The following is a 24,694-nucleotide window of genomic DNA, read 5'->3' on the forward strand; positions in this document are numbered from 1 at the left end:
TTCCCCTTGTTCTCTCTCTCTTCTTTTGGGTACTGTGTTTTGCAAGAGAGGCATTGAGTGGCAATCATGTTTGGTCTATAGACTACTTTTAGCATGCTTCTCCCACCCTGGGAGAGTCCTCACAACACCCTTTATTTGGTGCTCTCTTCTCTATCTGAGCTTCCTTTTCACCTAGCAGGTGTGGCTGGCCTTCAAGTAATGGAGCAAAATTCCTGGTACTAATCTCAGCCATTCCTGGGTGTTAGTTTCCCATTTTGTTGCTTTATGTTCCCCAGATGAATACAATCTTTCTATGTCTATCCCGCTCTTTCTGACTCATTTCGCTTAACATGATACTTTCCATGTAGTACCACTTGTATGTAAATTTCATAACTTCATCTTTTCTAACAGCTACATAGTACTCCATTGTGTAGATGTACCAAAGTTTCTTTAACCAGTCATCTGTTCTCGGGCACTCAGGTTTTTTCCAGATTCTGGCTATTGTAAAGAGTGCTGCAATGAACAAACAATTGCAGATGTCACTTCGACTATACCTTTTTGCCTCTCTGGGATATATTCCCAGGAGTGCTATAGCTGGGTCAAATGGCAGATCAAATTCTAATTTTTTGAGAATCGTCTATACTGTTTTCCAAAAGGGTTGGACCAGCCGGCATTCCCACCAGTAGTGAAGGAGGGTCCCTTTCTCACCACATCCATGCCAGCACCGGTTGCTTTTGTTCTTATGGATGTGGGCCAGTCTCTGTGGTGTGAAATGATATCTCATTGTTGTTTTGATCTGCATCTCTCTGATGATTAGTGATGTAGAGCATTTTCTCATGTGCCTTTTTGCCATTTGGATTTCTTCTTTGCGAAAGTTTCTGTTCATTTCCTCGCCCCATTTTTTGATGAGGTTGGGTGATTTCTTCTTGTGGAGTTCAACCAGTACCTTGTATATCCTTGATATCAACCCCTTGTCGGATGTGTATTTGGTGAATATCCTTTCCCATTCTGTAGGCTGTCTTTGTATTTTGGTCACTGTTTCTTTTGAGGTGCAGAAGCTTCTTAGTTTAAGATAGTCCCATTTGTCTATCTCTGTTTTCACTTGCTCGGCCAGTGGTGTGACATCTTTGAAGATACCATTAGCTTCAATATCATGGAGAGTTTTGCCAACTTTGTCTTCAATAAACATTATGGATTCAGGTCTGATGTTGAGGTCATAAATCCATTTCGATCTTACTTTTGTGCATGGCGTTAGGCAGAGATCTGAGCCCACTTTTTTGCATGTAGCTGTCCAGTTTTGCCAGCACAGTTTATTAAAGAGGCTTTCCCTGCTCCATTTCACTTTTCTTGCCCCCTTATCAAAGATTAGATGATTATATGTTTGGGAGGAAATGTCAGTATATTCAACTCTGTTCCATTGGTCTGCAGCTCTGCCTTTGTTCCAGTACCATGCTGTTTTAATTATTACTGCCTTGTAGTAGAGTTTGAAGTTAGGGAGGTCGATTCCTCCCATTTTCTTTTTCCCAAGAATTGCTTTAGCTATTCGTGGGGGCTTATTGTTCCATATAGATTTCAGGAGTGTTTGCTCCATTTTTTTGAAGAATGTCATGGGTATCCTTATAGGGATTGCATTGAATTTGTACAGTGCTTTGGGAAGTATTGCCATTTTGACAATGTTGATTCTCCCCATCCATGAACAGGGGATATTTTTCCATTTCCTCGTGTCCTCTTTTATTTCCTGAAGTAGCGTTTTGTAGTTTTCTTTGTACAGGTCCTTTACTTCCTTAGTTAAGCTGATTCCTAGGTACTTGATTTTCTGGGGCACAATTGTAAATGGGATTGTTTTCTTCATGTCAGTTTCTTCTCTTTCACTATTTGCGTATAGGAAAGCCATGGATTTTTGGGTATTGATTTTATAGCCTGCCACTTTACTATACAAGCCTATTGTTTCTAGGAGTTTCTTGGTAGAGGTTTTAGGGATAAACCACCCTCTTATCATCAATGTTTATTCTATACAGTGGCAAATAATGCTTTTGGTATGTTTTCTTTTAAGAACTTCTTTACTCTTTGAAATTGGGTAATTTTTTTGGAAGCCAAATATAGGGCTTACTAAACAAAACAACAAAACACATTGAATATTGTTGAGATTCTGAAGGATTCCAGATGGAAAATAAGTACCATTTCAGCGAAGGTCCAAGTAAAGGACGAAGACTAGTAATTCTTAAATTACAGTGAGCAGAAATCTCATGAGGCAAGCTTGTTACAAAGCAGTTTTCTTGCATATAAAAATGATACTGAGATATTATCTTACACCTTTGAGAATGGCATATGTCAAAAAGAATGGAAACAACCAGTGAATAAAAGGAATCTTTTTTCATTGCTGTGAATTTTACCTGGTTCAATCTCTAAGGAAAACAGTATGGACATTTTTCAAAAAGCAACAAACTGCCATATGATCTAGAGATTCCGCTTCTTGGCAACTACCCCACAAATAAAAAAAACCCCACAATTCCAAAAGGATATCTGCACAACTAGGATCATTGCAGTGCTAAGTATAATAACCAGAATGTGCAAACAACATGCATGTCCAATGATAGATGAATGTATAAAGACATTGTGTTATATATTCACAATAGAATACTACGCACTTGTAAGAAAACAGGAAATCTTGCAGTTCACTGCAACTTGGATGGGACTGGAGTGTATCTGGTTAAGCGAAACAGCAGAGGGAGAAGGTCATTTACCTGATAACTTCATTCATCTGTGAGATACAGAGAAACACACAACAAGGGAATAGACTGTATCGAACACTGATAAACTCTTGGCCTTGGATTACAAAACTGAGATTACCAAGCAGCTGGGGGAGAAAGTAGAGGATAAAGAATGGGCTGAGTAGAAGTGGCCCAAAACTGTGGTGGAAGGGCTTGGGGGAGTTTATTTGGTGCTGGTAAAGGTGAAGTAAATTTGTCTATCAAAATCGTGTTAGGTAAAACAAGGTTGTACATCAAAATTATGTGTTACTGTAACTGTGAAACTGTAATTGTGTTAACTAAAACTCCAGTAACTTTTTTTTTTAATGCAGATTTTTTGGATTTAATTCCTCTTAATCTAGTTTAAACTTAAACTATATTGTAGGCCTTATATCCTAAACCTGAAAAAGAGATAGCCTGGAGATTGGATGTCTGTGAACCACAATTAGAGAAACTGGCTTAGTGTTTTCCTACAAGTTCCAGATATTGCTTGAATCTGAAAAGTTCTCTGGAATTCTCTTATTACCTGCCACAGGAATTTGGGATTAAGATCGAGAAAACTATTTGCCACCAAATAGTGGACACCAATCCCAACGATATGAGGATGGGGTGGAATGTGTGTGTAGGACTCACTTTGGAGCGTTTCTTAAGGAGTCTAGCAGCTCAGGCAAGCGTTGCAGACGATGTTAAGCCCTAGCCTTGTCTGGGTTGTTGTCTCCTGGGGTGATCCACATTCACACGCTCCCTTCCTCAAACCTAGCTATGGACTTTTACAAACAGTAATAAGAAAGGTGAGAAAATAAAAAAGGCTGTTGAAAAACACAGCCCCCGACCTTTTTTGCGGGGGCAGAGAGGTGGGGGCAGGTAGATCCTGGTTCATCGCTGTGTTTTGACTTTTTCGTAACCTACCAGTGCCCCTCTTTCTTCTGAGGCCACCCTCCCTCCCAGAATGTGAAGGAACCCCAGCAAATCAGATAAGCAAATCCTCAACTCTTAGCCAAACAAGATTGCCCAGGGGAATCCTGTGTGGTGAAGCTGTCCTCTCTAAGGGTTGAGGGTTTTAAAGTGGGGGTTGTCCTCTTTGCTGCTTCCAGCGGATTCCTCCAACCCCATCCCCACCCGGGACCCCAGCCAGGGTGCCCGCCTCTCTGGTCAAAGGCCAAAGGCGGCGGTGCCCAGGGTCCGGGAGGCTCAGCTGCTTGGGGTGCACGTGACTCTGCTCTGCTCCCTTGACCGCACAGCCCGGGCTCCCCAGGCACGAGTGACCCCGGCTGCTCTGGGTAAGCGCCTGGCCAAATCCGGATCTGCTGGTGCAGGGCAGGGGAGGGGGCTGGGGAGGGAGGGAGGGGATCGGGTAGGGCGCCCTCTCCTCTCCGGGAGCGCAGAGGGCCCAGACCCACGGCCCAGTGCGTGTCCCCCTCTGCATCCCACCGGGACAGGGCTGTCTGCGGGGGGCGTACAGGGCTGCAGCGCGGCCGGACTAGACCCGGGCCCCCAGCTGGCCCCTGTCCCTAGCCTCCTGGTGCCCTTGGACACGTTGCCGGGGCTCAGCCAGGCCGCGCGGCGGTTCTTGGCAAGCGCGCCATGTGGGGCGGCCAAGCCCGGCTCCCTGCTTTGTGTTTGCAGCTCCCGAACCCGCTCTAGATTAAAAAAAAAAAAAAGAAAGAAAGAAACCACCGCGAGTGGGGAGCTTTGGGGCCCGGGAGGACTTTGGATCCCCAGAGTCTGGGGTGGGGGTGGGGACAGGGACGACGGCCCGGACAAATTCCCTTCCTCTGAAAACTAGGGTGCACGTGGACGGTACGTGCGCAGCGGCATCCCTGCACCCGGGTTTGTCAAGACCTCCTGCACTTTTCAACTTTTAACTGTAGCCTGGAGAGGATGTAGGTGGTGGTGGTGTTAGAAATGCGATATAAACAGCAGTTAAGGACACATTTATTAACATGGAGGACACGGAGATAGCACAGTCGTGCACAGTGTATTTCTTTCCTTTGGGGGGGAGGGGGGATTTAATACTAAGAGAAAAATAAAAGCAAACTGAAAAACATCCCGAGGCCTCTTCCTCCAGTCCCACTGTCTTCATCCGGGAGCACATAGGTTTACATAGTTGCAATTAGCGGTACTTGCCATTCTGATTTCAAATTTGGAACAAGGTCGGTAAATGATATCCCTACAGAACGGAAGTCTTCATTAGTTCTGAGGGGGGGGAACCCTTCACAATACATGCACTGGGAGTTACAAGATTGTATCATGCTTTCAACCTATATTGTAAAAGTTTAAAAGGATAAAGGAGATGAAAGGCTTAAGAAGAACCCTCACGAGACATGGAATATATATTCATTCACTTTTTGTTGTTTTGGCATCTTCCTGGAAAACCAAGGGCAAATTTCTTTACAGAGTCACTTTGATCTTTCTGCTCTCAAGAAAATAACCCTGAGTCGACCCCGTACTAGTAGTTTGAGATCTAATATTTCATCAAGTATTTCTTACCCCCTAATCTGCATTTAATCAGAGGCGTCAGGTCTCTGCCCACAGTGCTTTCCCCCTTGCCTTTGCTAATTCCTTATTAAGGTCTCTGTTCAAATACCCATTTCCTGTCTGCCCTCCTGCCACTGCAAAGTACTAACAATTTTGTTTTCTTCAAAGTACTAAATTCTTCATTTCCTTAGCGCTTGCTGCCCAGTCAGTCATGTAAGACTTCTTACTGTTGTGTTCTAGAATCACCCACTGGCTAGAACCAGGGGTTTAGTAAACACTAAAAAAAAAAAAAGCGCGACATCTTATTACCTCATTCCTACTTTGGACAAACTTGCAGGCTATCCGAATGTAGCCTGCCCACAGGGCAGAGTCTGGCAAACTCCCCGTGGCCTACCAAATATGCCAAATACCAGTAACAATGATGGGTCTCATTCTCCTAAAGAGCCGTGAATATAATCTCAGGGCTAGGATGAAAGAGACGTTACTGGGGCCTGCTTGAGGCAATCGACGATGATGATGAAAAAAAAAAAAGTCACAGTTAACAGTGGCTTTGGGACCACTTGCTCAGTGACTGTGACCCTCAGGGAAACATCTTGGGCTCCCTGCTCAACATCCCTGGCAACTATTGCTGGTTCTACTGGCGTTTCCTGGGATGAGGCCTGGCCCACTGTGTCCCGGCTTTAGGGCATTAGAAACTAAGATCTCTAGAGCTCAAAGCATCTGGGCCCTTAGGCAGTTCTCTTTTTCCTTGGGGGCAGGGAGCGAGATGGAGCCTTATCCAGAATTTGGACTAGCTCAGGACAACTGGGATTCTCCCCCTGGGGCCTGGGGCCTGGGGCCTGCTGGCCCAAGAGCCCTTACCGACCCTTTAGCACTTCCCAGTGCTTGGCTGCGTGCACAAGGTCCCAAAGTTCCCGCTGGGAGCTGCTGGTGAAGGATGCTCTGTTATTGTTGGACTCCAGGCTCGGGGAATAATTAGGGGAGTGACATGCTGCTAACATCCCAGGCCTTCCCTTGTGAGCCTGGCGGGCCATGGAGCTGGGATTGGCGGGCTTGCTGGCAGAGGCCACGGATTCCTGTTGATTCTATGTGGTTCACTTCTCAGAGAAGGCTTTGATGAGGAAGAGGCAGAGGCAGGGAGTGGGAGCAGAGAGGCTTGGAATTTCCGGGGGTTAGCTGGGGATTGATTGTTGTTAAGGGACCCACCCCACTTCTACCCCCGCAGGGCAGTACCAAGGTAGAGTGTCCTAGGGCCAGCTTGCTTCTCTCTTCAAGGCCACACAGATCTCCTCGGCTTACAGACTCCCTATGGAGTAGGAGGACTTGGAAAGGGCAGCTGGGGAGGAAACCTATGTTCTGGGAACTACCAGTTGCTAGAAGGAAGTTTTCCTTTAAGTTCCACATGGTGGGTACAATGGGGTGTTGAATAAATGTTCAGTGGGACTGAGAAATTGCATGGAGGTAAGATGCTTTCCTTGTTTGGCCAACTTGGTTGGTTCCAGATATTAATGTTCTACTGATTGCTCTGAAACCTCTGGCATTAATTATCTTAGTAAAGGTAAAGGTAAAGGCCCTCCCGTTGTTCCTCGATTTGCTCGAGCGGGCCCAGTAATGTCTCCATTGGAGACTTTGTTGTTACTGTGTTTGGCATATCGAATACATCACGGGGAGCTTGCCAGGCTCTGCCGTGCGGGTGAGATACTCTCGGCAGCTTGCTGGGCTCTCCGAGAGGGGCGGAGGAATCGAACTCGGGTCGGCCATGTTGGCTGCGTGCAAGGCAAATGCCCTACCGCTGTGCTAAGAATTCTTTTTTCTCTTTTTCTTTTTTTTTTTTTTTTTTGCTTTTTTGGGTCACACCTGGCGATGCACAGGGGTTACTCCTGGTTCTGCACTCAGGAATTACTCCTGGCGGTGCTCAGGGGACCATAGGGGATGCTGGGAATCGCACCTGGGTCAGCCGCGTGCAAGGCAAACGCCCTACCCGCTGTGCCCCATTAGTAAGAATTCTTGAGTGCAGCAATGGAAGTGTTTGGGGGAAATTCAAAGACAAGATAAATGATGATTTCATAAACACTCAGAATTTGAACTGGGCTTCAAATTTGAATAAAGACAGGGGAAAGCTGGAGAGAGAACTCCAGGGCTGGTTCAAGCTTTGCCTGTTGAGGCCGAGTTCCATCCTAGCATCACACACAGGATCCCCTGAGCACCTTTGGGTATAGCTCACCCCCCCCACCCCCTCTTCCCCAGGAGTGGGGGGCATTAAGATGGGAAAAGAAGTATGTGGGACTCAACCCTGAGTGAATTTAAGCAGATAAAGGTGGCGTAGAAAGCTTTTGAGGCCTTTGGGAGGAATGGAAAATAGTTGCTACAGTTTATCTGGATTTTTGTTTTTTAAAGTTTGTATTTTATCGTGTTTTTGGGACTGGCTGTGCTCAGGACGTTACTTTAGGGGCTATGCCCAGGGGATTTTGGTCCCGGGATTGAACTTGGGCACTCGCATGCAAAGCATGCTGCAGCCCTTTGAGCCAGTCCCCTGACCCCATATTTTTTTTTCAATTGTTAAAGGAAAACAACTGTGCTTGACAGCTGTGGGTGCCCCAGAACTGCTGGTTTGAGATGTTCATAGTTTTCACAATAGACAGTGCCTCAAACACTTGCATCCTCCTGTGGGAAGCTGCGCGTGGGGTAGTTGCTGTGATAAAAGTTGAGTTTCTGGTTGAAAATTAGTCTAGAGGAAGAGCTGAGGGAAGCAGTGTCTGATCTGCTCCCAGAGTTTAAGAAGCTGAACAGATTTCACGTATGTCCTATAAACAAGAAATTGCATATATATATTGCTTTTTGGGTCACACCCAGCGACGCACAGGGGTTACTCCTGGCTCTGCATTCAGGAGTCACCCCTGGCGGTGCTCAGGGGACCATATGGGATGCTGGGAATCGAACCCGGGTCGCGTGTGTACAAGGCAAACTCCCTACCCGCTGTGCTATCGCTCCAGCCCCGAAATTGGGTATTTTTAAGGATGAAATACATTAATATATCATGTATTATTTTTGCAATGTAGGACCATAAAATATGCTACCTTATTAGGACATTAGCATTATGTAGTTTGAATCTCATCACTTAACCAATAACACGGTGACATAGCCTTTTATTCACAGAGCGCTGTTATGAAGACACCAGGGTAAAGTCATATACCCAAAGAGTTTGGGAATCTTGTCTTTAATCTAGTAGAAAATTTCCATACATTTTCAATAACTTTAAATACACCAGACACGAAATTGGGGGGAAGATGAGAAGATAGCATGTTTTGCTTTGGTGTTTTCTAACGTAAACAACTTTATTTTTCTGCTTATAAAATGAGCATGTACTCTGTAGCACTGTAGCACTGCCTTCCTGTTGTTGTTCATCGATTTGCTCCAGTGGGCAGGAGTAACATCTCCATTGTGAAACGTCTCCATTATGAAACTTGTTACTGTTTTTGGCATATTGAATAAGCCCCGGGAGCTTGCCAGGCTCTGCCTGCAGGCGGGATACTTTCTGTAGATTGCTGGGCTTTCCGAGAGGGATGGAGGAATCGAACCCTAGTCAACCGCAAAATAAAGTCTCCATATTTTCGTCACCCATCAGAAATAACAGCTGATAATGATTTGTGGATTTTATGCAAATCGCAGATCTTTTTCTGGAATAACATTTATTTAAGGAAAAAAAAAGGAATCGTATAAATGATCTCTTAGAAAAATGGGATCATGTAAATTCTATTGTGTTTTTGGATTAAATGCCACTTACATCTGCCATGCCATCTACATGGGAGTATATTTTAATCATACGTACTTATTTTAAACAGATTCACAGTACTTTGACCAGTTTCTCAATTCTAAAACTTTCCTATTAACTGTAGGAGTCCACGATAAGCGTAGCTCAATGGTGCCCCCTTGTGGCATAATGCAATATCTAACATTTTTCTTCAACCGGCTTTGATTTCTGATTTGGAGAGCACAAAGGTCAATGGAATAAGATGGTTTTTCAGAGTTAAAAATCTGTAGGAGGCTGGAGCGATAGCACAGTGGATAGGGTACTTGTCTTGTATGCAGCCCACTTGAGTTCTATTCATAGTGTCCAGTATGGTCCTCAAAACCTGCCAGAAGTGACCCTTAAGGACAGAGCTAAAAGTAAATTACAAGCACTGCTGGGTGTGGCCCAAAACCAGAAGATTAAGTGTATAATTAAATCACAATACAGGTCAGTAAAGAGGAATTATTCCAATTAACCTCTGCCTAGCCCAGTGTTGACACCACTGTGTGCCTATAAACCTGGCTCTGCTTTTTGCACTGTTTTCCCCTAGAAAAGATAAAATTTCTCTCATTTGGGCAAACATGGATTTTGATTTAGAGAGGTGATAGAATGAGCTGGAATGACATAGAACAAGTAGGACAAAGATATAGAGGCTTCCATGGAGGAGTGGGTCTTGAAGAGGGCTTGGAATCAGCTGGAAAGAAACATTAGAATGAAGCAAGGGCCTTGAATGCCATAGTGAGGACTGAGACCTTATCAGGCATTTGGAGCCAGGCATTCAAGTTCTTTGGTCCGAGGACTAACGCAGTCAGTGGCGGACATTTGGGAGACTAAAACTTTCTGGCAGTGTTGAAGAGAGGCTGGGATTGGAGGGGCCAGTCAGGAGCTACTGCAGAAATCCAGGCTGAAGAGCTTGATGCTCTGGAGAGAAGCTGCAGGAAAAGGAGGGCCGGGGAGGGGGGTGGTGCCTGAGCCTGGGTAGCAAGGCAACAATGTCAGAATCTGGCGTCCTTGTTATGCCACAATTAACATTGTATGATTTTTTTTTTTTTTTTGCTTTTGCACAGGGGTTACTTCTGGCTTTTGCACTCAGGAATTACTCTTGGCAGTGCTTGAGGAACCATATGGGATGCCAGTAATCAAACCCGGGTCAGCCATGTGCAAGGCAAATGCCCTACCATGCCGTACTATCACTCCAACCCAACATTGGATGAATTTTGAACGAACGTTTCAGATTCACTGGAATTCTTCTTTGTGAACCAAAATGGATAAGTCACCCGTGTTTACATGCTGACTCCCCCGTCTTCTCCAAGAATTCAGTTATTTTAGGGACATCGGTGAGACCACATACTTTTGCTTCCGGTGCAGTGATTTTTCAGAGACAGAGCTTTTATAGTAGGGCACATTAGTTTTAATTAACCCTTAGTAGTTTTCTGTGGGCATGATATTTGGAAAATGGTCTTAGGATATGTTTCTTTCCCCTGTGTACAGGAAAGCGGTAACCCTGAGCAAAGGAGACTTGGCTTAGATTGCAAGAGCAGAATCTACCACTTTGCTTCTAAGGATGGAGAAAACCAAAACTGCACGAAGAAGGGGCCTCAGCCCAGTTGGTAGTCATTTAAAAAAGATGAGACCGTTTGGGACTGTTAGATAGTGCAGGTGTGACCGGGTCCGCTTCTCTTCCCAGTACCCACCGCTTCGGTCCCCCAGCCTCCAGGAATGATCCTTAATCACAGAGGTAGGAGTAAGCATTCTGGGGTATGCCTTCCCTGCCCGCGATCCAGCCCCTCCTCCCCAACCATTCATGGAGGTGATTGGAATATAATTCATTTTCCCAAAGTAATCCGTTTAAATGCTTATTAAAAAAAAGATCCCACCTTTTGACAGGAGCGATAGCACAGCAGTAGGTCGTTTGCCTTGCACGCAGTCAGCCAGGCCAGGCCGAGCCGGGTTCGATTCCTCTGCAACTCTTGGAGAGCCCGGCAAGCTATCTCGCCGAGTATCTCACTGGCCCTGCAGAGCCTGGCAAGCTCCCGTGGTGTATTCAATATGCCAAACACAGTAACAACAAGCCTCACAATGGAGACGTTACTGGGCCCACTCTAGCAAATCGATGAACAATGGGAGGACAGTGCTACAGTGCTGCGGTGACATTCTTTATTTGGGAGCGGGGGTTTGTTTTTGGTTTTGCACACACATGGCGATGCTCAGGGATTACTCCTGGCTCTGCACTTGGGAATTACCTCTGGCGATGCTCAGGGGACCATATGGGATGCTGGCGATTGAACCCGGGGTTGACCCGCTGTACTATAGTTCTGTCCCCCCTGACCTTTTAATATTCTAAGTATATAGAGCAGTGGTGACACAAGGTTGACTGAGCGTAGGTGGGCCATCAGGATCTTCTTGGTGGGCCCAAGGTTAGTGCAAAAGGATTTGAAGTGATTTTTATTATACATTTGCTCGAGCGGGCCCAGTAACGTCTCCATTGGAGACTTTGTTGTTACTGTGTCTGGCATATCGAATACTCTCGGTAGCTTGCTGGGCTCTCCGAGAGGGGCGGAGGAATCGAACTCGGGTCGGCCATGTTGGCCGCTTGTAAGGCGAACGCCCTACCCGCTGTGCTATCACTCCAGCCCAAAGGTAAAGGTAAAGGCCCTCCCGTTGATCGTCGATTTGCTCGAGCGGGCCCAGTAACGTCTCCATTGGAGACTTTGTTGTTACTGTGTCTGGCATATCGAATACTCTCGGTAGCTTGCTGGGCTCTCCGAGAGGGGCGGAGGAATCGAACTCGGGTTGGCCATGTTGGCCGCTTGTAAGGCGAACGCCCTACCCGCTGTGCTATCGCTCCAGCCCCTTAAAGGCCCTCCCGTTGATCGTCGATTTGCTCGAGCGGGCCCAGTAACGTCTCCATCGGAGACTTTGTTGTTACTGTGTCTGGCATATCGAATACTCTCGGTAGCTTGCCGGGCTCTCCGAGAGGGGCGGAGGAATCGAACTCGGGTCGGCCATGTTGTAGGGCGTTTGCCTTACAAGCGGCCAACATGGCCGACCCGAGTTCGATTCCTCCGCCCCTCTCGGAGAGCCCGGCAAGCTACCGAGAGTATTCGATATGCCAGACACAGTAACAACAAAGTCTCCGATGGAGACGTTACTGGGCCCGCTCGAGCAAATCGACGATCAACGGGAGGGCCTTTACCTTTTTACCTTTATTATACAAAGGTGAACTGGCTCAGCTTTCTCTTAAAGCAGAATGACTCAGATAACATCCCTCTGCACCCCCTTCTACCCCCTCACCCTCCCCCCCCCCCACACACACACTAAGCTGCTTCTTCTCATGAATTTTCCCAGGCAAATTCCTCCAGAGTGTGCCTGTCACTGGCATGCTGAGAAAGGATGACACTGGTCGCTCTATGCCTTTCCCCAGGCTCTCGTGAACATCCCCACACTTCACAATCTTAAACTTTGTTTTGTCTTGAGGTATAAGACATTTTAAAGACATTTAAGTCGGGCACGGCCACGGCCCCGGAGGCACAAGGACTTAGCACAGAGAACCAGCCGCTTGGAGCAGAAAAGCAAATGGACTTGTGTTGATCCGCGCCACCAAGCCTGCCCGGAGGGGGAAGGGCGTTGACCGGCCCGCCCGCTCCTCTCTGGAAAGAAAGATGGCGGCCGCACGGGAGCCTTGTGGAAAGCAGGCTTGAGCCGGGCTCGGGGGAGCGGCGGGGACCTCATGGGAAGGGGGGCTTTGTGGGCCGTCCCCCACGCCCCACCGGGGTCGCCAGCTGCCCCCCACGAGCGGCTCTCCGGCACGGCCACGACTCCAGGGCACAGAAACCAATCTCTTAACTAGCTAACTTTTAATAGAAATTCTTCCAGGGTCAATAAGTAAAATAGCAGAAATTCAAAACCGCGCGGCCGCTATTGCGGCCGCGCGACATCATTTTATTCTTAAACAACGTTGTAGAAAGCAAATCATTTCACAACGCTGTTTCAGCATGTCTGATTGGGGGGGGGGTGGGTCGTAAACTCTAAACAATAATTGTGCATCTTCTATCGAAATAATCTATCTAGTCAAAGTAGATAGAGTATTAACTAGAACTCATCTACCTCACAAGAATTGGGAGGGGTGGGAGGTGGGGGTCTATTGGGGTTCGGGGTTAAAAATGAGTATTGGTAAAGGGAAATATGTTTGGTATCTACATGACTGAGACCTAAACCCGAAAGCTCTGTAACTTTTCCCACAGTGATTCAATAAATAAATAAATTATAAAAAAAAAAAAAAGACATTTAAGTCGGTTGTAGAAAGTTATGTCTGTTGTTTCTAGGACATCAGAACTTAGCACTCGAAGGGGTCCACATGTTTTTTTCCCGCTCCCCCACTCTGGAGAAGACTGTTCGAGAATGTTTTTGCTTGCGGGCAGAGAGGTGTGACTGAATATAATATATAACATAATAGAATGCAGCTCTTGAGTTTGTGGATCACTAATTAACATGCTTGAGCTACTTCAAACTTTGCTGTAGTCATAATTCAATACTGATTTGTCATTGGTGAACAGCGGTATCATATTTCAAGCCCTATCAGATTCAAATTATGTGCTTTATCACTTTTTAACTATTTAAATGACACCCCTGTTAATACGATCGATGTTGGGATGTCAACAGGCAGAGTGGCGCCTTGTATGGTTCATGTCTAGTTGAGTCTTTATGGCTAATTGGGCACATATGTACCAAACTAAACCCCTTATTTTAAAGGAAAGGGTTTTACTAAAAATGAGCATATTTTCATTACAGGCAGCTTAGTTTCATCTGCTTAAGTAGTTCTTGAAGCAGGAACCATTTTTCATTACAACTGTATCCTAATGTGGTAACTGTTTTTAAAATGCACATTTCTTTCACCAGCTTAATGGAAATTCACAGAAATCATAGCCTTTTAATTAAAGCCAATATGTTTCTGTGCCAGACATTCTGAAGAATTCCAATGAACCAAAAAGGAATACATTTCTGCCCTGGCAGCACGCACATAGGGCCTTCTGAGGCCTGGCAGAAATGCACGAGGATCTGACACAGGAGAAAGATTAATAAAAAGAACATCAGAGTGGTTTTCAGAAGAGCTCAAATAATGTGCCTAGTGAAGTAATTTTCTACACCAAAGGACGTTCTGATTGAAAAATTATAACCGTTGCTTGGCCTTAATACCCATCAAGTCTAAATCTAACTTCAGTTCATATGAACTAGCGGAGAGAGCCCAAGAAAGCTTTATTTTTTCAAACCTAAAACTGGCAGAGATGTCTGTATTTCCCAGAGAAGTCCAAGAAGTGTTCTGACAAGCAAAGTTCAGAAGCGAAAGAAATAGAATACTGGAATTGAGATTATTAAAAAATGTAAAAAATTTAAATTAAAAAATTTTAAAAACCGCATTTTTTTGGCCCCAGAGGGTATAGAATACACAGTCATTGAAATGTCATCTATAATAAAAAATCATAGGATACATTTGATTTGATCACTGTCACTGTCCTCCAGTTGTTCATCGATTTGCTCAAGCGGGCCCAGTACCCTGAGACTTGTTACTGTGTTTGGCATATCGAATACATCATGGGTAGCTTGGCAGGCTTTGCCACGAAGGCGAGATACTCTCCTTGTAGCTTGTGGGGCTCTCCAAAAGGGGCGGAGGAATCAAACTCAGGTCGGCCGTGTTGGCCACGTGCAAGGCAAACGCCCTACCTGCTCTCAAACAAAAAAATCCCAGAAATAGCACCACTTACGTTTTAATCTCTGCTTTGTACTTAACTAGCTTTGGGACTGGGCAAATCACTTTAACTTGCCATGTTAATAGTTTTCTCAGCTGTGAAACTGATTTTAATGGCCAAAACCATCCTATTGTTATCGTGGAGACCCTAATAGTCTGTTGTAGGTAAAAACTTCTTGAAAACCAATGCTCAACACACAAGCAAGTGGAATTATCCCTGGAATTCTGAGTAACCAGGGCCAGGATCCGGTGCCCAGCACCTGCCCAGTATGAAGACTGCAAGGATTGTGTTACATAAATGAATGCTTGCAAGAGGAATGGATGTCCTTTTCCTTCCAGTTTTGTTTTCTTTCTCAGGCACTTGGGTCAAAAAAAAAAATACAAGTGCAGGTGTGGTTTGGGAATCTTTTGAGTTTTATATGGGTGCACCGTGCTGGTTTCCAACCAAGACAGAGCCACATTTAGAAGCCAGACCACAGTCTGGTGGATATCTCAGTGTGGGCTGTTTGGTGAACTTTTCCCTCCAGTGCTGAATTTTGCAACTCTAGTAGCGATTGCCACATTTTAAAGAAACTCCATGACAACTGTGGCCCCTTTCTCTTCTTTCTTCCAACTCCCAATCCTCCCATTGGTGGGCATCCACCTTGGTCCTTCTACCCATGTCATTCACCCAACCACCATTTTCATCTTGAAGACCTGTTTTTTTTCTGTTTGTTTGTTTTTGTTTTTTGTTTAGTCTTTTAGCCACACCCAGCTATGCTTAGAATTTGCTCCTGGTTCTGTGCTCAGGATCATTCCTGGCAGTGCTCAGAGGACCATATGCAGTGCCAGAGATTGAACCCAGATCAGCCATGTACAAGACAAGTGCCCTACCTGCTGTCCTGTTGCCCCAGCCCCAGCCTTTCATGGGGTGATGGCAGTGGAGAGGGCTTCCTGGCTACGAGCTTGGGGAGAAACAGTATTCGGGTTTTTCTCCCCTTTCCATGAGGCTGGAACTGAGGCCTCGAGGTAACCTTTGACAAATGAAATGAGGGCTGTAGTTCCTTTCTGTTTGCAAGGGGAAAATTGGCTTTAGGTTCACTCACTGACATCTGCTTGCTCAGCAGGCTCGCAGTTCTGCCCTCTGGCCTTCTGGAACAGAGAAGAGGAGTGGCAGAGGGGTGGCAGGATGTGGAGGGCCAGCCTGCTAGATGATGATGCTTGTTAGAATGTCTTTGTTTGTAGTGAGCTGGTGCCTCAGAAGGGCAGTCCTGTCAGGGGTGAGCCTCTTGCTGGTTCTCCCACCCAAGAGGGTGTCAGTGGGGGGAAGGATGGACCTTGGGCTTCAACTTAGCCTGAAGGTGCTACTATTTAAATGCTGTCAGGGGGTGGGAGAGGTAGTACAAGGGCTCAGGTGATTGCCTTGCAAAGGGTGGTGGAAGACGGATCCTTGTTTGATCCCTAGCACTGCAAAGCCCCTAGCACAGAGCCAAGAGTAAGCTCTGACCCCTCCCCACCAACTCCCCATGCTTTCAGATTATTTGTTTACATTTTTTATGGTTTTGGTTTTGGGGCCACCCCGGCAGTGCTTTGGGCTTACTCTTGGTTCTGTCCTCAGGGATCAGCCCTGATGGTGCTGGGGGGACAGTATAGGGTGCTGAGGATTGAACCCAGTCAGGTGCTCAAGGCAAGCACCTACCTGCTTTACTGTCTCTCCAGCCCCCAGGTGGATAATTTAGATAGAACCAGCACTAAATGACAGCGACCAGAGGTGATGGACCTTGTTTGGGAACTGTTACTCCAGCGGGGAAGCAAGCTTTCACCACCCAGTGATCTGATGAGGAGGACGGAGAACAGAGCAAAGCTGGTGCCGTTTCCTGTGTGTGTGGCACTGAGAACATACTCTTCCATGGAGTTATTGTTACTCTCAGTTATTGTCCCCTGACAGGTGGACTCCTGTGACTGTGTCACAGAATCCAAACTCTAGACAGGAAAGACTCGAGAGAGAATTCCCTCCAAGCTGATAGATTTCACATTTTCAGATGGCGTTTGCAAGAAGGCCATGGGGGGTTGTGGCAACCCACTGAGGTTGTACAGGATCCCTCAGGGAGAGGAATGTTGGGGGTTGACTGGAGAGGGTGCAGAGGATGGAACTTTTGGTTTCCCTCTCCCCTTTCGCTTCACAGGAGTTTTGTTGTTGTTTGGGAGCCTTAACGGCGGCAGTGCTCAGGGTTTACTCCTGGCTCTGTGCTCAGAGATCATACTTTGCAGGGCTCAGGGACCACATGGGGTGCTGGGGATCAAACCTGGGTTGGTCACATGCAAGGCAAACACCCTACCTGCTGTACCTCTCTGGCCCCCAAACAAGTTTGCCCTTACCTGCTTATAGATGAGGTTTTAATGAAAGATTACTTTTATCCAATGGATGTTGTGGTTAGAAAGAAAAGGAAAAAAAAAAGACCTTCTTATAATCTACCTCTACCCCCTATTTCTTAGGCAAAATAAATTGAAGTTCAGACTGGGAAGTGATGAGGCATTGGATGCACAGTCAGAAGAGGAATTAGAACCCTGAAGGGTAGAGTCGGGCTTCTGAATTTGAGAGGCTTTTCTTAAGCACTAGATGTGATAGGGTTCATTTTCTTTCTTCCTCTTCTTCATTTTCTTTCTTCCTCTTTCTTTTCCTTTTTTTTGCTAAATGATTAATGCAGTTATTGCACCCATTTGCTGCCTTTACTGCCGGAAAAAGAGCAGGCAGCAAGGCCTTTCTTGGGTTACCTCAGAGAGAGATCTCTGCAAGTCAAACACTATTAACTTTAATGTTGCAGCTTTGATGGTGGGGAAGAGACAGCTGACACCACATTTCCCTAACAATAAACCACTCTGACAGATAAAAACAAACAGGCTCCAGATAACATATAGCATTTCAGAGAACAGGGCCAATACAGAGCACAGACCATGTGAGCGGGCTTGCCTCTAACGCTCTGTCACCCCATCTGTTGTGGAAACTTCTGAGAGGCAGGGCAGGATGACCTAATCTGGCTTTTACAGAAACCACTGCCGGGGTGATTCCAGGGCTGGCCTGGGGAGGACACTTTAAATCGAGCCAGGACTACCCAGGGCTCTTCCCAGAGCTGCTCTTGGCCTCCTTAAGCCTCTTTCACTTTAGCGGTTGTCTGAGGGCGGGTGTGCTGATGGCTTGTTTATCCGATTCTAGCAACTTGGTTCCCATGTTCTACTGGCACTCAGGCTCGGGGGGCCTCGTGTGTGAGGTCTTCCCTAGGAGATGTACTGTCGGGCACACATTGCCCATCAGTGCACGCAGCCTACCATGGCTCACTTCGTTTTGGTAGTTCCCAGCTGGAGAATTCAGCCCCAAACAAAAACAAGAGTACCCTGTCTCGTTACACGGGATTTGGCAATGTTCCTGGGAGGCAACACAAAGGAAAACGGTATGGAATTCTGGCATGATCTTGTCTTTCGTCATCCAACCCAGATTTCACTGGACTCTGCTGAGGGATAAATACTAGGTAAACATAAAGGACTGGTTCAGTCCCCTCACTGGGCTGTGTCACTGAATGAACCCCCCAAGTAGCGTGTCCTTTGGGGGTGGGCAATCAGTATAATTGTATCCTAGAACCTCCTTAAGGCATTTTCTTCAGTTATTTCTCATTTGAACTTCATGAATTCCTGCTCTTGGTTTAGTTTTGACTGTCCAGCTGCCTCTCTGAGGGTCACAGATACAGTGAAGGGCAGCACCAGAAGAATTGAATCTCAGTCTTTTCCTCTTTGATAGGAAGCTGAGTTTCTTCATGAAACTTTCTTCGTGAGTGGTGTGTGTGTATGTGTGTGTGTGTGTGTGTGTGTGTGTGCGCGCGTGCGCGCACACGGGCTCACGTTTTCCTATGTGGGCGAGTTCGGTTTGTCTCTGTGTGTTTATATGTAAATGAGGTGCATGCATATTGTGTGTGTAGGTGTGTATGGTTGAGGAGAAGAAAACAGAAGAATCCATGGTAGGTCTTTGAGATTCACAAATCATTCCAGAACCCTCAGGTAACCTTGAACACTGGGCTTTTTCCTCAGGAGTATCTTTCCTCCACTCAGTGAACAGTTGCCTGAGGACCTGCTTTCCTATCCACAACAATCATTTTATAGCAAATACCTTTTTCATTAGGCACATATGCAAATGCATCATTATGGGAGACCCCCCAAACTGTGCTTAGGGGGCCCAAGTCCTTACTCTTGATTCTTGGCTAGCTCAATGCAAGTGGCAAAGGGTCTGTGTTGCTCAGACTCTACAGGATTACCTTGGGGTTACCTTGGTGGTGCTGGGGGTCTCCAGAGCCATGACCAGCAGTGAGTGCTTTGTGGGAACATGTGGTGCCAGGAATCAACTGCAGGTCAGATGCATGCTGGATATGTACACTAAAAGCCTCTACTATCTCCTGGCCCTGCAGACACTGCTTTTATTTTGTTTTTCAAATTATCTTCCCCTGCCCACCTCGCCTTCATCAAACACATCTCCCCCCACCCCCCCATTTTATTTAAACACCATGGTTTACAAAGTTGTTCATACTAAAATTGTTGCAGGCTTTTGATGTTCCAACACCAATCCCACCACTTGAGTGAACTTCCCTCTACCATTGTCCCCATTTTTCCCATTCCCCAAACCTGCCCCTTTATTTTATTTTATTTTTGCTTTTTGGGTCACACCTGGCATTGCACAGGGGCTACTCCTGGCTCATGCACTCAGGAATTATTCCAGGCGGTGCTCAGGGGAAAAGATGGGATGCTGGGTATCGAACCCGGGTTGGCCATGTGCAAGGCAAAAGCCCTACCCACTGTGCTATTGCTCCAGCCCCCAAACCTGCCCCTTAAATTGACACACAGTAATTTGTTTTATATCCCTTGTTACAACCAAATGGATAAAGAGAATTATTAAAAATACTTCTGTTTTAAGAAAATTTGTGAAAACTGATTTCTCAGCATGGGGTTGTTAAGTCTTTGAGAATTTTCTAAGCTGTTGGTTGCTAGTTGAGCCTTCCCCTAGTGTTATTGTTTTCGTTTCTTGAGTTGAGTTGGCTTCTTTGTTTCTTTCTCGCCTGCTTTGGTGTGCTCCTACTAGAATTTCAGCACTATGGAATTTGGAGCTGGGGAAAGACCACATGTGCCTTGCAGCAAATGTGGCCATGTGGTTCAAGCATTTTAGGATCTGTGGAGCTGGGAGGAGTCAGTGGAGATTATTGGTGAAGCCATGGAATTAGGCCACAGGCTGTTGGCATGATGGCAGCAGGGGGTTGTGTGTGCAGCCTCTGGGACTTTGGCAGGGCAGGAACTTGGCCCATCTCCCTCCTGAGACAGAGGCCGTCTTAGAGCTTTCAGCTGCAGAGGGGGGACTTGTGTATCAATGAATTTCAGCTGCTTGGCTTGCATTTCTTTGGAGATTTAGTTTGTGAATCGGAAGAGCAGGTCCTCGAACACATCTTTTTAATATCACTCTTCTTGCCAGTCTTCAAGGTACTCTTTCTTGGGGTGGGGGTTGGGGGAGACACCCCATGGTGCTCAGGTTTTACTTCTGGGTCTGTGCTCAGGGATCACTACTGGCAGAAGGTGCAAATACAGCGAGACAATCTAACCCAGGTCAGCCATGTGCAAGGCATACACCTTTCCCGCTGTTTTCTTTCTCTAACCCCCTTGGGGTACCCTCGTCACCCTCCTGTTAGTCGTTGGGGGAAATTGAGACAGAGAGACATTAAGTCCCCTGGCTTGGCCATGACATTCTGAGCCTGTGGAGCTGGTGTTCACTTCACACTTGGGTTTGAAGATGAACAGGCGCCTAGAGGTAAACAGGAAGACAATGAGTGCCCTGAATTGACCAAACTTTAATAATAATACAGATGATTAAACAAAGTAAGCTACCCCACGTGCCTGTGCTAATAGTAGGCCTAATGCTATTATTTTGGTACACATTATCTTTCTCATGTGATCTTACCAAGAGAATCTCCAATATCTCCCTCTTGGTACCTCAGTTCTTTAGATATTAGCAGTCTTTTGTTTTGTGATTTTGCCAGGAAAGAAATTGTATGTGAACAGCCTTGAGTTTTGCCCTGCATGTGCCTCTTTTCCTGTAATTGTAAGCAATGTTGAAACCTGTGCTGAAACCACCAGGTGACAGTTGAAATTTAACATTAAGGGCAAACCCTCTTCTGGCCAGGGTAAAAGCTTGCCTGAGCTTCCCTGTGACCTGCCAAGAGAGTTTTTTTAATTTTTTTTTTTAGATTATAAAGTACTTTACAATATTTGATTATATTTAACATTCAAACACCAATCCCACCACCATTACACTTTCTCACCACCATATTTCAGATGTTTCCATCCTGAACCCCAACCTCTGAAATAATATACTTTATATTGTTTGTTGCCAGAAGTGGGATTCGAATCCATGGCTTCATGGGAGACTGAAACCATAATGCATCATCTTAGATCTCTCAGTTACAGTGGGTAGGGCATTTGCCTTGCACGAGGCCGACCTGGGTTCTATTCCTCCATCCCTTTCGGAGAGCCTGGCAAGATGCTGAGAGTATCCCTCCGGCATGGCAGAGCCTGGCAAGCTCCCCGTGATGTATTTGATATGCCAAAAAACAGCAACAAGTCTCACAACGGAGATGTTACTGGTGCCTGCTCGAGCAAATCGATGAACACCAGAAGGACAGTGTACAGTGCTATTGTTTGTTATGAAAAAACACGAAAATGCTACAAAAGAAGTTTCCTTAGAGGTAAGAGTGTGAAGATTGTTGTATTTCACCCCGGGGCCATTAAGCCTGTCTATAAGAGATCTCTTATATACATAGGGCTGGAGCGATAGCACAGTGGGTAGGGTGTTTGCCTTGCACGTGGCCGACCTGGGTTCGATTCCTCCATACTTCTCAGAGAACCCGGCAAGCTACCGAGAGTATCCTGCCTGCAGGACAGAGCCTGGCAAACTCCGCATGGCATATTCGATATGCCAAAAACAGTAATAACAAGCCTCACAATGGAGGCGTTACTGGAGCCCTCTGGAGCAAATCGATGAGCAACGGGATGACAATGCTACAGTGCTGTAAGAGATCACTAACATGTTGTTAAAGGTTGAGCCTTGTATGCATAATATATATATATATATATACACACACACACACATATATATATATATATATTTTCCTACTTTGAAACCCATCAAATGTGGTGCAGTACTCTGGGAGTATGGGTGGCGTGTAGTATGAAGTGTCACGCAGCCTTGGTGTGGCCAAGAGAGTTTTAAGTGTCAACAAGTTTAAGCCTACCTGTGAGAAATGATCTCTGGACCAGTTGAGTCAATGCCTTACTTAGGTAGCCCTTAGGGAACAAAGATAAAATTGTGTGGTTTCACAACTGAGAATTCCGGGGCTTATCCTGAGGTCAGATGAGTTTCAAGGGGACAGGCAGAAGCACACTAGCTTAGCCAGCGGCTCACCCTCCTTGCCCTCTTACTTTTTGGTGGGTAAGTAGCGCCCCCCTCTCCCCCTCCTGTCTCTCCTGGGTGAACTCCTCTCCCAAGGGTCTGCTTGTAAATACTAGGACACACCTGGTGGGCCACTTCCAGGCTGGGAAGGATGTCTTAAGGTAGTTAAATCCTGTGTTCACCTTTTCACAGGGACTTAGAGTAGTTGGGCAGAGGCTGCCTGTGTGAGATCTTGATTTATGCGTGATTTGGGCCATTCACTCAAAGTTTGAAGGAAAGGGAAGATTCCCATTGCCCCTTCCCACACCCTGAGCTCAGATCAGATTTCTCTCCAGGAGACCAGTTGGGAGGACATGCCTTAGTGTGGATCTGGGATTGCAGGCTTGGCTGCTGATGTCCGGGCAAGAACGATCGCTCCTTCGTTCTGCTCCCCAAGCAGGGGAAAGAACAACTCCTTTGCCTGCCATCAGGGGCTAATGCAGCTGGGTTTTGGGAGGAGTATCCTCAGAGCAGAGGGCTGATTCCCAGTTGCCCACTAAGGTTTCTCTCTGCACTGCATTGACTCTGAAGAAACTGCCTGCAGTTTTCACCTAAGCCACTGCAGATTCACAGTCCAGCAGAGGACTGTGAGCGTTTTAAATGAGGGCTGACAATCTGAAATAGGTCTTATTTTCAGTTAAGCCTGTTCAGTTGTGCACCTGGATGTGCTGCTCAGGGCTCTGCACTCAGGGATCACTCCTGGTGGACTTGGGGACCATATAGGGATTGATCTTCACTCTTCCACTTGCAAGGCTAAAGGCACTGTAGTATCTCTTTGGCTCCTGGCATTATTTTTTTTTATTGCCAATGTTTTAACACATTTAAATGAGTATCAGGGGTTTGGTGGAAAGAAGGGCAGTGAAGCAGCAGCGGTAGACTTGTGAGGAGGGTGTGGTGGGATAGCCCTTTCACTTTTCTGTAGGAGACTCAGAAAGCTGCTGGGGCCCTTAGATGTCCCCTAGTCTCCCCAATTTTGTGCCCCCTTAGCCTGGAGCTCCCCTTTCTGGCCTGCCCTCTGGCAGTCGGTAATTGAGCCTATGAAACTGTTAACTTTGGAGGAGGGGTGTTGACTGCTTTGCTTCTTGGGGACTTTGGCTGCAGGAGAGAGAGTCCTGGCTTTCCAAGAGTTTCCTTAGCGTCTGTCTTTTTATTTATTTATTTATTTTATAAGTTACTTCACAATATTTGATTACATTTAATATTCAAACACCAATCCCACCACCATTACACCTTCCCACCACCAAATTCGGGATGTTTCCATCCCAAGTCCCAATCCCTGCCGCAAAACACAACCGAAGTAATATATTTTGTGTTGTCTGTTATAAAGAACATAACATGCTTACAAAAAAGTATTCATATAGAAAACAGTGTGAAGATTGTTCTATTTTGGCAGGAGCCATTAAGGCATTCTATAGGATATAACTAACATGTTATTAAAGTATGGGTGGTGTGAGTTTTGGTATGTATATCTGAAAATACGTATATATCGTCCGTCTTGACCGTTTGCAGGAAGCTGGCTAGGCTGAACCACGATTTATTTCAGAACGTTACAAAGCTCTGCCCTCTAGTGGTTCTTTGGGAAACATTCCTATACCCTTAAAACGCACTGTGAATTGTATTTAAACAAAATGCTTAGGTGGGAAAGCCTGGTGACTGGGGGGACCTGAACCTTTGGAACTCCACAGTTAAGTATCACTTACTGACTCACCTCTTCTTTGTCACTGATAATTTCTGCAACTCTCCAAGCCAGTTTAGGCTGCGTTTTGAACTATAAAATGACACATCCCTAAAACCTAAACCTAAAATCCAATTTGGATTCCTTGTGCTTTTTGGCATCCCCCTCTAAAACCCATCAGCATGCAGCCATTGTTTGCTTAGATTACTGAGTGATGACACCATAGATTTTTGGATTGCATTAAGCTCTTCTCATTCCTTTCTGAGCCAACCCCTTGACATTTTTACCACATAACCAATCTTGCTATTTTCTTGACATGGAGAGTAAAACATTTTTTGGTCACAGACTCACCTGAATATTTGAGTTTATTTTTTTTTCCTTTAAAGACATTGCTTAATTTATATGGCAAGCCGAACTGTGTGCACCCTTCCTAAAGTTTTTAACTTTACCCTTAAGTTGACTCTTGCCTACTCGGTGACCTTGCACCCTAATTTTTCCGTTTACTTCCTGCACAGCATTTGAAGTGCCTATAAATCACATCTTAGGTCAACCCTTTCCTTAACATGAAAAATATTTGTATTCTCTCTGTGCAACATAATTTTACAACAGTGCCAATTCATTTTTTTTTTTTTGGCAGTCTAGACTTAGTCTTTCTTTTCCTTTTCTTTTCCCAAGAACACGCTGCCATTTTAGAATGCCTTCTCTTAGCTTTTGAGGTGATAGCTGCCTAAGTGTACTGACTCTTCACCTTTCCAGGCATCTCTGGAAAATGTCATGCCTG

General features: G+C 45.8%; 1 protein-coding gene across 1 annotated transcript in view; it reads left to right on the forward strand.

The window, feature by feature from the left end:
• Positions 1-3,919: 3,919 nt before the first annotated feature.
• LOC130045483 (uncharacterized) overlaps positions 3,920-24,694 on the forward strand; it is a 214,889-nt gene continuing 194,114 nt past the window's right edge. The window contains exon 1 of the mRNA XM_056138419.1: positions 3,920-4,009. The gene's annotated coding sequence lies outside the window, so the exon portion shown is untranslated. The remainder of the gene's footprint in view (positions 4,010-24,694) is intronic.

This window comes from Sorex fumeus, unplaced genomic scaffold (assembly GCF_029834395.1).
Source record: "Sorex fumeus unplaced genomic scaffold, SorFum_2.1 ptg000007l, whole genome shotgun sequence".
NCBI classification, from domain to species: Eukaryota; Metazoa; Chordata; class Mammalia; order Eulipotyphla; family Soricidae; genus Sorex; species Sorex fumeus.